The 17906-nt window shown below is 38.6% G+C and overlaps 1 protein-coding gene and 1 non-coding gene across 50 annotated transcripts in view; both read right to left on the reverse strand.

The window, feature by feature from the left end:
• LOC106996620 (uncharacterized) overlaps positions 1 to 6352 on the reverse strand; it is an 86954-nt gene extending 80602 nt beyond the window's left edge. For all 49 annotated transcript variants that reach the window (XM_077939004.1, XM_077939003.1, XM_077939002.1 and 46 more), the window contains exon 1: positions 6197 to 6352. The gene's annotated coding sequence lies outside the window, so the exon portion shown is untranslated. The remainder of the gene's footprint in view (positions 1 to 6196) is intronic.
• On the reverse strand, positions 6282 to 6348 carry LOC114680069 (small nucleolar RNA SNORD109A). Its single transcript, XR_003732139.1, has one exon. It is a non-coding gene; the product is annotated as a small nucleolar RNA SNORD109A (small nucleolar RNA).
• Positions 6353 to 17906: the final 11554 nt, after the last annotated feature.

The raw sequence follows: 17906 nt of genomic DNA on the forward strand, positions 1-17906 counted from the left end.
AGGGGAGAGGGGAGAGGGAGGGTGGGGGGAGAGGGGAGAGGGAGGGTGGGGGGAGAGGGGAGAGGGAGGGGAGAGGGAGGGTGGGGGGAGAGGGAGGGGAGAGGGAGGGTGGGGGGGAGAGGGAGGGGAGAGGGAGGGTGGGGGGGAGAGGGAGGGGAGAGGGAGGGGAGAGGGAGGGTGGGGGGAGGGAGGGGAGAGGGAGGGGAGAGGGAGGGGGGAGGGAGGGGAGAGGCGGGGGGAGAGGGACGGGAGAGGCAGGGGGAGAGGGAGGGGAGAGGGAGGGGAGAGGCGGGGGGAGAGGGAAAGGCAGAGGGGGAGGGGAGAGGCAGGGGACAGGGAGGGGAGAAGGAAGGGCAGAGGGGGGTGAGAGGGGAGGGGAGAGGGAAGGGGAGGGGAGAGGGAAGGGGAGAGGGAGGGGAGGTGAGAGGGAAGGGGAGAGGGAGGGGGAGGTGAGAGGGAAGGGGAGAGAGAAGGGGAGAGGGAGGGGGAGGGGAGAGGCAGGGGACGGGAAGGGGAGAGGGAAGGGCAGAGGGGGAGGGCAGACGGGGAGGGAGAGGGGAAGGACAGAGGGGAGGGAAGGGCAGAGGGGGAGGGGAGAGGGAGGGGGAGGGGGAGGGGAGAGGGAGGGGGAACGGGAGGGGGAGAGGGAGGGGGAGGGAGGGGGAGAGGGAGAGGGAGGGGGAGAGGGAGAGGGAGGGGGAGAGGGAGGGGGAGGGGGAGAGAGGGGGGAGAGGGAGGGGGAGAGGGAGAGGGAGGGGGAGAGGGAGGGGGAGGGGGAGAGAGAGGGGGAGAGGGAGGGGGAGAGGGAGAGGGAGGGGGAGAGGGAGGGGAGAGGGAGGGGGAGAGGGAGGGGGAAGGGAGAGGGAAGGGGAGAGGGAGGGGAGAGGGAGGGGAGAGGGAGGGGGAGGGGAGAGGGAGGGGGAGGAGAGGGGAAGGGGAGAGGGAAGGGGAGAGGGAAGGGGAGAGGGAGGGGAAGGGGAGAGGGAAGGGGAGAGGGAGGGGGAGGGGAGAGGGAGGGGGAGGAGAGGGGGAGGGGGAGGAGAGAGGGAAGGGGAGAGGGAGAGTGATAGTGCCATCAAGTTGGCTGCATGATGGGACGTTTTGTATTTTGTATTTTTAGTAGAGACAGGCTTTCACCATGTTGGACAGGCTGGTCTTGAACTGTTGGCATCAGAGATCCACCCGCCTCAGCTTCCCAAAGTGCTGGGATTACAGACATAAGCCACCGTGCCCGGCCCCAATTCTTGAAGAAGAAATAATTATCTTTAACAAAACAGCATCAACAACTCTGAGCGGAAAACTGATAGAACTAGAAGGAAAAATAGATAAGTCCACCATTATAATTTGAGAGCTCCATAGCCTTTTTTGAGTCCCCAAAATAGATGAGTGCCAATAGATGAAGCAGTCAGAAAATCAGTAAGGGGATAGTTAACTTGAATAGCATTATCAGTTAACTTAATTTGACATTTTCAGAACAGTCCATCCACCGACAACAGAATACATGTTACCCTCAAGCTCACCATGAAATATTACCAAGAAAGATCACCTCTGGGCCATAAGACACACACTGACAAATTTGAAAGAACAGAAAAAATATAAAATATGCTCTCAGTTCACAATGGAATCAAACTACACTAGAAATCTATAACTGAAAAACAGCTGGAAAATACCACATAATTGGAGATTTAACAACTCACAGCTAATACATAGTTTAAAGAGGTTATCTCAAGACAAATGAAGAAATACATTTAAATAAATGAGAGTGAAAAAAAACTTATCAAAACTGGGATGCAGCAAAAGTAGTGCTTAAATGAAAATTTGTAGCACTAAATGTATACATTAGAAAATAAGATCTAAGTCAGCCAGATGTGGTGGCTCACACCTATAATCCCAGCACTTTGGGAGGCCAAGGCGGGCAGATGACGGGGTCAGGAGTTCAAGATCAGCGTGGACAATATGGTGAAACCCCATCTCTATACAAAAATTAGCTGGGTGTGCTGGCATGGGCCTGTAGTCCCAGCTACTCGGGAGGCTGAGGCAGGAGACTCGCCTGAACCTGGGAGCTGGAGGTTGCAGTGAGCCAAGACTGTGCCACTGCACTCCAGTTTGGGTGACAGAGTGAGAAACCATATCAAAAAAACAAATTAAAAAAAAAAAAGATCTAAGTCAATAATATAATCTTCCACATCAGAAAACCAGAGAAAGAAGAAAAAAACATAAGCAAAGAAGAGAAAATAAATCATAAAATTCAAGCACAATCAAATGAAATGAACAGCCAGAAAATGAAACACAATGAAACCAAAAGCAGATTATTTAAAAAGATTAATGAAACTAATAGGTGTAGGCAGGTAAATCAAGAATAAGAAGAAGGCTGGGTGCAGTGCCTTACACCTCTAATCTGAGCACTTTGGGAGGCCAAGGTAGGTAGATCACTTGAGGCCAGGAGTTCAAGACTAGCCTAGCCAACATAGGGAAAGCCCATCTTTACTAAAACTAGAAAAAAAAAAAATTTAGCTGGGCATAGTGGTGCACGCCTGTATTCCCAGCTACTCGGGAAGCTGAGGCAGGATAATCACTTGAACTCGGGAGGCAGAGGCTGCACTGAGCCGAGCCGAGATCATGCCACCGCACTCCAGCCTAGGTGACAGCGAAAGACCCTATCTCAAAATAAATAAATAAATAATAAAAGAGAGAAGACACAGATTTACAATAACACAAATGGAAGAGGGCTCACTGCTACTGATCACCTGGATACTAAAAAGACAATAGAAAAATAATATGAAAAACTCTATAGGCCGGGCACGGTGGCTCACGCCTGTAATCTCAGCACTTTGGGAGGCCAAGGTGGGAGGATCACAAGGTCAGGAGATCGAGACCATGGTGAAACTCCGTCTCTATTAAAAAATACAAAAAATTAGCCGGGCGCGGTGGCGGGCGCCTGTAGTCCCAGCTACTCAGGAGGCTGAGGCAGGAGAATGGCGTGAACCCGGGAAGTGGAGCTTGCAGTGAGCCGAGATCGCGCCACTGCACTCCAGCCTGGGCGACAGAGTGAGACTCCATCTCAAAAAAAAAAAAAAAAAAGAAAAACTCTATAATCACAAATTTGGTAACTGTAATGAAATAGACCAGTTTCTTGAAAACCACTGTGAGTTCGTTCAACAGTAACCCCACCCCCACCGAAAAAAAAAAAAACATATCTAACGGGGCACGGTGGTTCACACCTGTAATTCCAGCATTCTGGGAGGTGGAGACGGGCAGATCACTTGAGGTTAAGAGTTCGAGATCAGCCTGGCCAACATGACGAAACCCCATCTCTATCAAAAATACAAAAAATTAGCTGGGCGTGGTGGTGTGAGCCTGTAATACCAGCAACTCGGAAGCTATGCAGGAGACTCGCTTGAACCTAGGAGCTGGAGATTGCAGTGAGCCAAGATCACTCCACTGCACTCTAGCCTGGGTGAAAGAGCAAGACTCTGTCTTAAAAAATAAATAAATATAAAAGATATGTCCACATGGAAACTATAAATGTGAGTTTATTTGGAAGGTGAGTCTTTACAAATCTAACTCAATTAGAAAATAACCACCCTAGGCAACATAGCAAGATTTCATCTCTACAAGAAAAAAAATACAAAAAACTTAGCCAGGTGTCGTGGTGTGGACCTGTAGTCCCAGCTACTCGGAGGCTGAGGTGGAAGAAATGCTTAAATACAGGAGTTTCAGGTTGCAGTGAGCTATGATCATGCCATTGCACTTCAGCATTGGTGAGAGTGAGATCCTGTCTCAAAGATTTTGTTTTGAATTAAAAACAGGTAGATAGGAAAAGAATGAAAGGAAAAGACAAACTGCACACAGTAACCAAAGAGAGTTTAGGGGCTCTAAGTCAGATAAAAACTACAATTATCAAGCTAAATAAATTTCAAGATAAAAATTGTTGGTAAAGACAAAGAAGGACATTTCATGATGATAAAACTGTCAATCCATCAGGAGGATGTAACAATAATAAAGATATGTGCATCTAACAACATGGCCTCGAAATTAAATTAAAAAATGATATGACAGAATGGAAGGCAAAATCAATGTTATAATAACTGAAAATTTCAATACCTCACTTTCAATGATGAATGTAACAATGAGACAGAAGATCAAGGAAACAGAAGCAAAAAACACAGTAAAGCAGTTACATCTAACATCCATCTATGGAACAATCTAACCAGTAGAAAATATATTATTTTCAAGTGCACATGGAACAGTGTCCAAGGTAGATATTAGACCACACACATCTCAACAAATCTGAAAGTAAAGAAATCAGAAAAGTATGTTGTTCAACCACAATAGAATCAAATCAGAAATAAATGAAAAAAATTGGGGGGAATTCACAATGCATGGAAATTAACACATTACTAAGAATCCTTGGGTCATGGAAAGAAGAAAATTTATAAAATAGTTTGAAATGAAAGGAAACAAAATACAACAAAAGAAAATGTCTGTGTAGCTAAACGAGTTCTTTGAGAAATTTATAGCCATAAATGTCCATATTAAATAAAGGAAAATCTCAAATCAATCTAAACTTTTACCTTAAGAAAAGAGAAGAACAAAGCAAAGTTAAATCAAGTAGAATGAAAGAAATAAGAATAAAATGCCAATAAATAAAACAAAGCATAGAGAAGAAAAAATAAAAATATCAAAAGCTGGTTCACTGAAATTTTTTGTTTGTCTAGTAACAGGCCAGGTGTGGTGGTGTGTTCCTGTATTCCCAGCTACTCAAGATGCAGAGGCAGCAGGACTGCTTAGGCTCAGAAGTTCAAGGCCAGCATAAACAGCAAGACTCTGTCTCTTAAAAAATTGACATAACAATACCTACAATACTGAAAACAGAAGACCCAATTTTCATAAAATCTGGAATGAAAATCAGACTATTACTAACACCCTTATAGAAATAAGGTATGTCAACAAATTAGATAACCTAGATTAAAGGGGCAAATACCTAGAAATACATAAATTACAGGAACTGTCACAAGAAGGAAAAACAGAAATCAAAGTCACCTTTAACAAGAGATTGAATAAGCTACTCAAATAAAATCCTACACAAATCATTTCTCTGATGAATTCTACCAAATCATTAAAGAAATAACATGGATCATTTACCAACTCTTCAAAAAAAAACAGGAGAGCAGAAAACATTTCCCAACTTATTCCATGAGTCTATTACCCTAATTTTTAATCGAAACAAAAGACATCATCAAAAAAGTGAATCACAGACCAATATCCGTAATGATGCCAGGCATGGTGGCTCCTGCCTGTAATCCTAGCACTTTGGGAAGCCAAAGCAAGAGGGTTGCTTGAGCCCAGTAGTTCAAGACCAGCCTTTGCAAAATAGTAAGATCCTATCTCCACGAAACAAAAAATTAAAAAATTAGCTATGTGTGGTGACACATACCTCTATTCCTACCTACTTGGGAGGCTGAGTGTGGAAGATCATTTGAGCCCAGGAGTTCAGGGCTACCGAGTGAAGAGCTGAAGTAAGCTATGACTGGGCCACTGTACTCCAGCCTGGGTAACAGAGAGAGACCCTGTCTTCCCAAATAAATCAATTGGGCAAAATTCTACATTTGTCATTTCATGCAAAATTCAAATGGAATAAAAATGTAAAGGACAATGATTCAGAAATGAAGGTGGAGAGACTCACCAAAGTAAAAGATACATTATTTAGATATTATCCAGTAAGCCACTAAAAAATCAACAAAAAGACCTCAGGATGTGACATGGAACACATGATGTATACGAATTCCAAAGGATGTTGGTTTAACTACTCACCCCTATTTTCTGAAGTGGAGGACCTCATGCCAGCCCTCCTCTACCTCAGCAAAACAAAATAGAAGAAAAAGACATGGTCTCAGAAAATACTCAACAGTAAAAATAACATGGCACTAAAATTGGTTCCTTTGTCAATATTTAATATAGGCAGGCAGTGTTCCCTTCCTTCACTACACATCACAGTTGCTTGACCTTTCTTGACTGAAACTTTTTCATTTGTTAATCAAGAACATATTTCCCATATATGTATCTATCTACAATTCTCTGCTCAAAATGAACAAAATAAAGTGAGTCTTGGGTCAGTAAGCATACTAAAGAGCATACTGACTCCTAAGACAGGATGCTACTGCCCTCTCAGGAGAGATAGAAAAGGCATGCTCACAGGGGTACTCTGTTGTCACTGAGGGATCCCCAAATAGAGCCAGGCTCTGAGAGTCTTATTTGTCCTAGTGGAGGGCTGCACATCTGGACCTCAGATTGACATCTGGAATGAGTCCCTCAGCATCCTCAGACAATTATTCTCATCATCGATCCAAACAAGCACCCTCCCAACAAATAAGCATTTCCACAGCCAGGCTTATTTTGTGCATGGTTATCTAATGCATCATCAGTGAGAACAGTAAATGTAGACATTTGTTTAGTATCTGAATGATGGAACTCTCATATACATAGCATGAAAAAACATATGACTGAATTGTTCCAATAAAATTAGATTAAAATCTATTGGGAAATTTTTTTTTTTTTTTTTTTTTTGAGACAGAGTTTTGCACTTGTTGCCCAGGCTGGAGTGCAATGGCATGATCTCGGCTCACCGCAACCTCTGCCTCCCAGGTTCAAGCGATTCTCCTGCCTCAGTCTTCTGAGTAGCTGGAATTACAGGCATGTGCCACCACGCCTGGCTAATTTTGTATTATCAGCAGAGACGGGGTTTCTCCATGTTGGTCAGGCTAGTCTCGAACTCCTGACCTCAGGTGATTCACCCGCCTTGGTGTCCCAAAGTGCTGGGATTACAAGCGTGAGCCAAGGTGCCCGGCCAGGGAAAAAAAATTTTAAGTCCAATTAAGACCAATTCAATGAACTAAAATTTTTAGGAGTAAGCGAGGTAGCAAAATAAATATATACTGTGATTACATGACAAATGTAAGTAGAAACATCTGTGATCAGAATGTGCCAGATAAAAATCTTTAAATCAATATTTAAGCCAGGCATGGCAGCACATGCCTATAGTCGCAGCTACTCAGGAGGTTGAGGCAAGATGATTGCTTGAGCCCAGGAGTTCAAGGGCAGCCTGGGCAACACGGCATGACCCCACCTCTATTCTTTAAAAAATAAATATTGAACACAGTGAATTTCACTAGAAGATTATTTTCATCCAACAAATAAATGGAGAGAAAAGGAAATACATCAATACTTCCCCCAATTTATTCAGGTTACTACCAAAAAACAAAATCCCTTTCTTCCAAAAAGGGAACAAATAATGAGATTCCCTGAACAAAGTAGGGATATTCACATAGCAAAAAAAATCTATTATAAAAATATTCTCCTTTGAGCCTCTGAAATCATGAATTCTCAGATCCTGAAATTCTGACATCACTGGCCACAACACACATAAACAATTTCGAAATCACCACAGTAGCTGCTCACCTCTCTTGCTTGAAATTCTGTAACATCTTCTAGACCTGCAGCAAACTATTAAAAACAAAAGTAAATCAGATTAGAGAATATACAAAATTCACTAAAAAATAAGATACAAACATTGTTTCTGTAATAATTACCATAGAGCCATCTTTCCACAAGTCACAGATCTTTGGTCCTTTGTCACCTTTGCCATTTATCCATTTATTTCCTCCTCCAATTCTTCTTTATTTTTGAGATGGAGTCTCGCTCTGTCGCCCAGGCTAGAGTGCAGTGGTGCAGTCTAGGCTCATTGCAGCCTCCGTGTCTCTGGTTCAAGCGATTCTTCTGCCTAAGCTTTCCAAGTAGCTAGGACTACAGGCATGTGCCATCACGCCTGGCTAATTTTTGTATTTTTAGTAGAGATGGGGTTTCATCATGTTGGCCAGGCTGGTCTTGAACTCCTGGCCTCAAGTGATCTGCCCACCTCAGCCTCCCAAAGTGCTGGGATTACAGGCATGAGTCACCCCACACTGCTAAAATTCTTCATTCTTTAAATAGTAAAAACCGGCCAGGCGCAGTGGCTCATGCCTGTGAGCAATTTTCTCTTTGAATCAGAGATTCTAGTTTTATTCCGCCAAATAAAGACTCCCTGAAAATGCCCTGTGGTGGGTAAAATTAAATACACACGATAGGGCTGTTGTGAAACCAATATTCTAGAAGAGATAAAAAACTTTAGGAATCTACTTCAATAGTGAAGTAGAACTCTGTCTCTGTCTCTCTCTCTCTCTCTCTCTCTCTATATATATATATATATAAACTTTGGAATCTATTTCAAAACGTTACATAGAAATTAAGATGGCAAGAATAGAAAACGTAGATGAAAAATTTCATAAAATAAATGGAAATCATAGAAAAGAACAAAATGTAATAGGGCACTGCCACTGTAAGACCTAAGAGAAGTAAGATGGAGTGAGCATAGTCCATCTTTACACAACCAAAGAATTAAGAATCTCAGAGGGATGCACTGATAGGGTAGAGGAGAACGTAGAAGGCGAAATGTTTGAAGGTAAACTGGGGAACTCAAAGTGCCATAAAACACCAGTGAGTTTCATGTTTTTTCTTTTCTCTAATATCCCAGCCTTAATTCAGTATGGGAGAGTTCCTGAAAAATAAAACATAAAACTGCTTGTTGAATACAAAAACCAAGATGTAACCTGTATACTTACTATTTCAATGTATTTTTTTTTACATAATAGTTCACATCAATATTCAACAGAATATTCATTTTGCATAGACTATTATCTGCCTTCAAACCTAGCAAAAATTATCTTACAGACAGGACCTCAAAACGTCAAATAAACATAGTTACTATATTCTCATGTATAAGAGAATTGAATACATAAACACACAAAAACCTCCACATAAATATTGCTAGCGGGATTAGTCATAATAGCCAAAAACTGATGAGTGGATAAGCAAAATGTGATATTTATACAATAGAATATCACTTCTCCATCAAAGAAAATGGAGATCTGATACATGCTACAACATGGCCAAACCTTGAAAACATTAGGCTAAGTGAAAAAATTCTGGGTAAAAAGGATTCCTTCTAATATAAATGCTTCAAATGCAGGTATCTACAAGGCCTGCTGGTATTACAGTACTCATGCATTTATTCCACATTTTCATGTTTCCTGAGCATTTATGTATGCTCAAAGCCATATGCTCAAACCATTCCTTTTGACATGTTCTTTTGCATTATTTTCATCAACTAATTCCAGATCTACTGAACAGATACAAGACTATCCATAATTCCTGGATAACTTTTACCTGGATTCCCTATTAGGTAACATCTTATAACACCTGTTTCATTTCTTTTCTCATTTTTTGAAACATGTATATTATTTTATCTAAGTGCTTTGAAAATTACAGCTATGACATTATCCTTTTATCCTTTAAATTGTTTTAATTTCTCAAAAACAAGAATTTTCTGATATACAACCTCAGGCAATTATATAACATTGGCAATTAATAATCACATAACATTATAATCTGGCCAGTCTTCAAACTTTGCCAACTTTCCATGTCCTTTTACAGACATCCTGAATCAATGTTATATTCCATTCTCGTTTAGTCGGAAATAATCTGGACTATTTCCTCAGTGAAATTAGTATGTTTGAATACTAAAAGCAGAATGTCAGTCAATTTGAGACTGATGTTTCCTCATGGGTAGACTCAGGTTTATACACTTTAGTCAGTAATACCACAGAAATGAGACTGTGTTCTTCTCAGTGCATCCTACCAGTGCTGCCTGATGTTCCCACTACTGGTGGTATTAACTTTCACCTCTTTAATTCAGGTGCATCAACCATTTTGTCCATCAGGAAGCTACTACTTTCCCTTTGTAACTGATAAGGACCTCAAATTGCTCACTATCTAAGTGTCCTATTTCTCTTAAAATTTTCTCCAAGTTTTAGCATCATTTGATGATTCCTGGCTGAAACAATTATGATTATTTCCAAATACTGATTTTCCAAATCCTGTCATTTCCTTGTTAACGCTATCTACTGTACAGAAGAGCTGAACTGTCAACCCTGCCTAAGCATTCATTCATATTAATAATATTTTAAACATCTTATTACCATTGATTAGGTCTCTCATCCTTCAAGAAACTGTGTCCAAATATTCCAAAATGGTGTCCGACAAAACCCGAGGCTGTTCACTGCTCAGTGTCCAGTGGTATCCTATTTGAGGGATGCAGCGTCCCCATCCCTGCTTTCTCCTTCTGTACTTTTCCTTCTTCAGCCTTCTCAACATGTCTGAGACCCAGCTGCAAGAATCTCATATAGTCAATTTCCAACCCCCCAAATACCAGAATATAAAAATACAAAGTTAGAATGGCACTGTGCATTCCTTACATGACAAATAGTCAAAATTCTAAACATATTTCAAAAACTGCCATAGCAAAGCAAAATTTATGTCACAATCCCTCATGCTTATACCATTTTAACCAAAGTTTCAGCTACTAGCTGAGAACTGCTAAGGGACTGCATTCACAAGACACTAAGTGCCATCTTTAGAAAAGGGTTAAAATGAATGAAGAAAATGTAAAAAGAGAACTAATTATAGATTTTGTTGAATGGGGGAGATTTTGTAGAATCTAGACCATATGATCATAAATTACACTGGAAAACTACCCCAACAAGACGTTGTGACCTTCAAATCTAGATCACTTGGCAGTTTTTTCTTCACTCAGAGATTACCATGGACCTTTTTCCTGCTATTGGCAGTATTTACGTCATCATACTGCCTGTCACCAGCTCTATTCCAAAGTTAGCTTTTTCCATTTAGTGATCCTCTTTCTACTGGACATTTCTCTTTGGACTTTCATCTGTGCCTCCATGATGTCTCAGAGCTTTGTGTATAATATGGTTTCTGCCGGGAAACATTGTTCCACATTCTGAGCAAAGGCACCCCATATTTCCAGAATTAACTCCTTAAAGGTTTATACTATAAGAATTTCCAAAAGACAATTTCCTATTCATGTTTCTCTCCTGTTCCTACAATACACCAACAGTTACACTTTCTGTCCTGACAAGCTGCACTTAATAATTATCATGTCTCTGGCCTTAAAGACAAAAGGAGAATGAATATGACTTCTGAAATGTGAGTTCTTCCACAAAACATGATTTTGCTCAATGGGTTTAACAAATCATAAGCATTTTTAATTATTATCTTCCAAAGGTTGTGACATCCTAGGATAGGTTTATTTAACTTCTATATAATAGGATGAATTACACAAATTCAAACTCAACCTCAATTTACTTATCTTTTAAAAAGACAAATTCGTTAATCCATCTGTTATTACAAGCATTACGATAATTCATGTAAAGTGTTGATCTGAACATGTGGTACATGTGATAAAAATTCAATAAATGCTGTATTTAATTGAAATACACATATGTATTCAAAACACACACACACAAAAATGCAACAATAATGACCAGAACTCGCTGTATTTTGAGAGTATTCTTCCTATAAAACTGGTTTTATTGACCATATCACAACAAGCACATACATTTATCATTTCAAATGAATAGAAATAACAATGTTGAACACAGTTGGTACTCAATAACTGGCAAATAAACTGCTGAAGTTGTTGGATTTTTATATCAATTAATTTGAACATGCATCACCGTATTCATAACTGAATATAATCCAATTGATTAAATGTGCCATCACTAATTTTTCTACCATTATGATTTGACAAAAATGTTATTTACTATTTTACAATTATAATTAACACTACACTGAGTACCCTTAAGTTTACATGCATCTTTGAACACCTCCTATTATATCCTTATAGGTAAATATCTAAAACCAAAATTGTTGGTCAAAAGTGCTAATTTCCATTTTATATATATTTTCTACTACCTTCCTTAAAGATTTTAACACATCAGGAGTTGTAAATTCTCCCCACCTTGTTAACACATGTATCTGTTAATCTGATAGGTGAAAAAAGGCAAATAATTGTTTTTATATATATTTTAAGTATATATTTCATATGTACACAAATTTCATTATTTCATTATAATGACTGATAAGATTGAGCACATTTTCTATACTCTTGGCCATTTGCAATGCTTTTCTTTTATGAATTGTTCATTTACATGCTTTCCCAATTGATTTGAATGAGCCTTTCAACACTAAATTTGGCATACATGTTTTCAGTAAATATACATACATTGCTGCAAAAGAGAAATTGCCCAAATTTAATTTTAACTTGGCAGTTTATTCATTCTTTTTACCTCACCTTTACTGAAATGCAGATAGCATCAACAAACAAGAGCAAATGGTAAAAACCCTTTAATTGGATTAAAGATGGCATTCGTTTGCTATATATACTGTTGATGCTATCATGCTTTTACAAGCTGAGTTAAAGAATAGCTCTGACATGTAGTAATCTCACTCTGATGTGGTGAAACAACTACAACTGCTCAAATGATGTCAAAATAGGCTCAATTTATGGTCCACGGAGGATGGATACCACCACGGCTGCTCAGAGACAATCCTGTTAACTGGGATAAGAAGGCAGGCAAGATTTTGGAATTCCCTGGAACTTTATATAGATGAAATTTGGAAGAAATAGGTTCAATTTTGAAATATAATTTATCAACTATAACTATTATAGCAAGGGGTTTATATCACTCCAATTCCTTCTACTGTGCTTGTTTTACACTGTTTAGGTGATGTTAATGGCACGTGGTAGTCATTTATATCACTCACCTGCAAATGGAATTTGGCAAAAGAGCTAAACAAATTTTTAAGTAAATGAAAATGTTGAAATAATACTTCAAATATTATTACCATGCGGCTGAGTTGATGTGATTTTTTTTTCAGGTTCCAGTTTAGCCAATGCTCTGGTTTCCTGAAGGGTAAACTCTACCCCACAGGCTGCTTTTCTAAAGCCTTATTGGAAGAAAGGCATAGCACACTCATTCATTATAAATTATCTATGGCTGCTTTCATAATAAAACAGCAGAGCAGATTGGCCGCAACAAAGACCACAATGCTTTCAGAACTGACAGTGTGTATCTGGCAATTTACAGAAAAAGTCTGCCAATCCATGGTCTAGTTTAACACGGGCTGGAAAAATAATTCTACATAATTAAAATTGAGCTTTAAAATGTGGAAATACAAAAGACTGAAATGGCAGAGTCATCTTATCTACTCTAAGTTTTCTCACACCCAGAAGATACAGAATGTCAGCACTATTTTGATTTTTTTCATATTCAAGCACAGTGTAACAAGGCCAGAGTGCCTGCTGGACAAGGTCCCTGACTTAGGGCATGCTCTCTTCTAGTTTTTCTTTCTATACATCACCACCTCACAGATCACCATCACCACTGTCCATTCGCATGGAGGTAACTCCTTTGAGTTTCCACGGCTATGCCCTTCTGTCTCTTATGACAAATGGCACAGACAGATTACAGATGAATGATTGATAAAGACAGATATATAGATGATAGATAAAAATGGACTGATAGATTATTTAACAATAGACAAATTTAGATGGAAGCAGAATTGGGGAAGAGTTTGAGAACTACCAATAACATCAGACATCAGGATACCAACCAAGGTATTTCTCAGAATGGAACACTTATTGTTCCACATAAGCTTATTTATCTTATGTGTACATTGGTATGCTGTTTCTGAATTTTTCTTAAGACCATAGAAAGACAGTAACTATGTTTTAGTGATTGTATGCACTATAAGAAGTGCAATCATGCCCCTTTCCTGCGTGATCATCATGGAAGTTGACGTGGAAATTATGAGAAATGTGAAAAAATATACCATTCGAATCAAACAGATTAAATTAGAAGATTCATATCATCTTCCTCGAATTCAGAAGTTGTAAGATACCTATATAAAACATACCATTTATATTCAATCAAAAATGGTATTTTAAGAGCTAGATCAATTCTATGTTAGGAGAACTCATCAAATGTCTACAACACAGCACAATTCACAAAACATAACACAAGCCTATGTTTTGACCCCAATAATATTTTCGATTAATTAAATAAAATATTTTTACCCTGCTTTTTCTCATTAACACTCATCCAATCACTTTCTAATTTACTCTTTCACTGTAAATACCATGAAAGCAAATTTAGTCATTTAAAAACGAATAAGAATTTTCGGTTTCACTTTCCAGGATGTGATACTATCAAACTGTGAAAGAGACACAAATAGCAACACGCAAAACTGGTAATAGTTCTACTCTTTGTTAAAGTATCTACCACATCCTGATTTGCCAATCAAAACTTCTGTTTCAACTATTTGCTGTATCAACTACTCAAAGAAGAAAGTGGTCACATTTTATTTTTAGCCTTTACACAAAAGCCACATTCATCGACTCATTTCAGATGGCCAGAAACGTCTACCATGGGGTAGCTCACTTATTCTCTCTTCCAGCAAGATCAGAGCTCATGGCACCCCTTTACTTATGAACTACAGACTGAAGACTTGAACTGTGGGAAAGAACACTTAGGCAAGTTGGCTACAGATACTAAGGGGAAAGAATTTGTTCGTTTTATTCACTTTTTTTCTAGATTTTTCTCTGGCATGAATAAATGCATTGTGGAGAATGTTTCCACCCCTTGGAAGTGGTAAAAGCAGGTGATAATGCTGGGAATGAGGGTAGAGAAGAATAGTTAGCTCAAATTAATCACCAGGTATTTCTAATAATAATACCAAGACAAACTAGAACATAACGCTTGGTGAAATCAATGCTCTATCTGTTTTGGATGAGTGGAAAATAGATACTCATACCAAGAGATTATTCCTACTCTCGCCAGGCAAAATACAAAGCAGGTAGACCTTGGAAATATATATAGTTTATGAAAACTGTGATGCTTTAAAAATCCTACAGAAATCTGAACATGTATACTCTTTATAAAAAACAGTGAAAATCAGAGAGGTTTCATGTGGGATAGACAGCTCCACTATTTTAGGCTTGGGTACTTTAGAGTACGAATCAGTAAAACTAGCTAGCACATTATTGTCTCGTAAGATGAAACTCTTCCGCATCAGGTCAAGGAAGACATGCAGGTCTGGCTATTAGTAATAAGAGGAATACATGTTATCAAGCTAAGCCCCCAACAGGTATCATCTGGAAACTCCAGAAGGAATATAAAGACAGCTATCTAAAACCATGGAGAACAATGAAAAGCAAGCCAACACTGGAGGAGAGTGCACTCTTGGAGGAAAGGAATTTCCCTGTAAAAGTTTCCAATTTCAAGGAATTTTGCCGACAGGCATCCTCAATAGTGGCTGGAAAGTGGGAGGAAATTCCCACAGTGTGGAGAATGAGACACGGGAAGCCTGAATGAAATTCTGTGTATAAGTTCTGCGGAAATCTTTGGTTGACCAGTAAATTGCCCATCAAGTAGGCCAGACTCCAAGTAACCCAATCAATATGAAAAGAAAAGAACTGAATAGAGTGTAGGCTGCTTCCCACAGCACACAAGAAAGCCTGGAGTTTGAATCCAGCTAAGTTAACTGCTTGTCTTAAACATAAATAGGTAAAAGTATCACTATCATTTATAGCCATAGCTCTCAATGAAAAAGAGTGAGCAAGGATGTGTGATTTTGGCCCCAACACCATAAAAAAGAGTGCTTAGAAAGGACTGAAGGCATTTTTTGGCAGGGGACACAGGGAGGAGAGAGAGTTATGCTACTGGTAAGAACTGAGTGGAGACAAAGGATAATACTCAGTACCCCACAATGCATACAGAACAGTACCCTCCCAGAATACACACAACAACAACACAAACAAAATAACTCAGTTCAAAATGTCAATAGTGCTGAAGCTGATAAATACTGTTTTAGAAAAATAAAATAGAATTCAGAGTTTCTAAAATATACTCAAAGTTCAAGTTACAATCCAAAATTACTTGACATACAAAGAAAGAAAACTATAACCCATACTTAAGACAAAGGACACTAAAGCTAACCTGGAAGCAGTCCTGATGTTAAAATTCTGAAAAAGCATATAATTATGCTGAAGACATAAAGAAAAATGTGCTTATACTAAATGAATAGGATAGCACATCAAATACAACATAATATTAAAAATAAAGAACTGGTTGACCGGGGCATGAGGACGAGGCAGGAAGAATGCTTGAGCCGGGGAGTTCAAGACCAGCTTGGGCACCACAATGACCCTATCGCTACAAAAACAAAAGAACTAGCTGAGTGTGGTGGCATGCACCTGTAGTTCTAGCTAAGGAGTGGGTAGGTTAAGGTGAGAGGATCACTTGAGACCAGGAGGTCAAGGCTGCAGTGAACCATGCCACTGCACTCCATCCTGTGTGACAGAGAAAGATTCTGTCTCAAAAACAAAGCAAAAGCAGTAAATATCTGGAACTAAAAAATAAAATAAATTAAAAAGAAAATTTACAGGATGGGCTTAAGAGCAGATTGGAAAAAAAAAAAGAATAAAGTTAGTGAACATGGATGGAAACAAATTATTAGGTTGTTCAAAGTGAAAAACACCAAAAATAAGATTTAAAAATAATGTCAGGTATCCATAGAACAATATTAATAGATGTAATACAAATATATATGTAAAAATTAGAGTCCCGGGGGAAGAGACTGAAAAGTTGTATTTTAAATGGCTGAAATCCCCCCAAATTTAACATAAAACACAATATTAACAGATTAAAGAAGTTCAAACAACCAAACAATATAAAGAAAAACACAGAGTCACATCATAACCAAAACTGACTCAATACTTAAGTAAAAAATATCTTAGGAGTCAGAGAAAAATGGTACATTTATATGAAGAGAAAGAATTACACAAAAATAAAGATTTAAATATTAACGGAGTCCAGAAAACAGTGGATTATCTTTGAAAGTGCTTTAAAAAACCCACTAATTCTATGTTTAGTAACAACATATTTAAATGAAGAAGACTTCAAAAAAGACAGTTAAATATAAAATAATCACCATATACTAAAAGAGAAATTATCATCAATAGGCCTGCTATACCAGAAGTGCTAAAGAAAGTTCTTCAGGCAGATGGAAAGAAATTTGAATCTTCAGGAAAAAAATGAAGATCACTGAAGTTGGTTCATATTTATGGAAATATAAGTGATTTGAAAAAAAGTAGTGTTAGAGTGAAGGTAAAATTCTGACTGAGAAGCCAGATTCAAAACTAGCCATTCCGATTGCTCAAGCAGTGTCAAACAAGTCGAGGCAACTGGCATAGCAACTAGCCCTTTACTCCCATTGGTTACAACTCATTTCCCTTGCATTCCCAATAAACCTGAAGACGGACTCAAAATGTCATCAGTCCACTTCCTTCTCTGCATGGGTTAACAAGGGTTAGCAAAGAGGGAGCTGTGGCAAAGCGAGAATTACACAACATTCACATAGAACAGACATATGAAAGCCCCAGAGAGAAAACCTTTTCAAATTTCCCAAATTCAGACATTTTTATGGTCCTTTCCTATCATTTTAAAATAAATCACTATATTCTTAAAGAGTTAATACTTATACCTCTATATCTTATTAAGAAATCACTACATTTTATCTTCTCTTTTTAACACCATCGAACATGGCAGATTGCCAAATTACCCAAATACAACAACAGGATATAGTAATATATATGACAAATAATACATTAGATATAACATAGTAATATATGTTACATAATAAATCAAAAAGAATATTGCATGACTATCGGAGTATCACATTCTCCATTATTTCTATATTCTCTCTCATTCATGACCTCTCTCTCACTCATTCCATCACAAATTTTATTCAACAAACTTTAATGAAACTCTTACATTTTTATCTTGACATTTTGTCACAAGACAATAGAAAGAAAAAATCCCTGTCAAGGAGGAGCTCGTTATATTTATTCTGGGAAAACAACACAGAACACAAGACAAAGTGTATTGATAAGG

The sequence above is a fragment of the Macaca mulatta genome, chromosome 7, assembly GCF_049350105.2.
Source record: "Macaca mulatta isolate MMU2019108-1 chromosome 7, T2T-MMU8v2.0, whole genome shotgun sequence".
NCBI lineage: Eukaryota > Metazoa > Chordata > Mammalia > Primates > Cercopithecidae > Macaca > Macaca mulatta.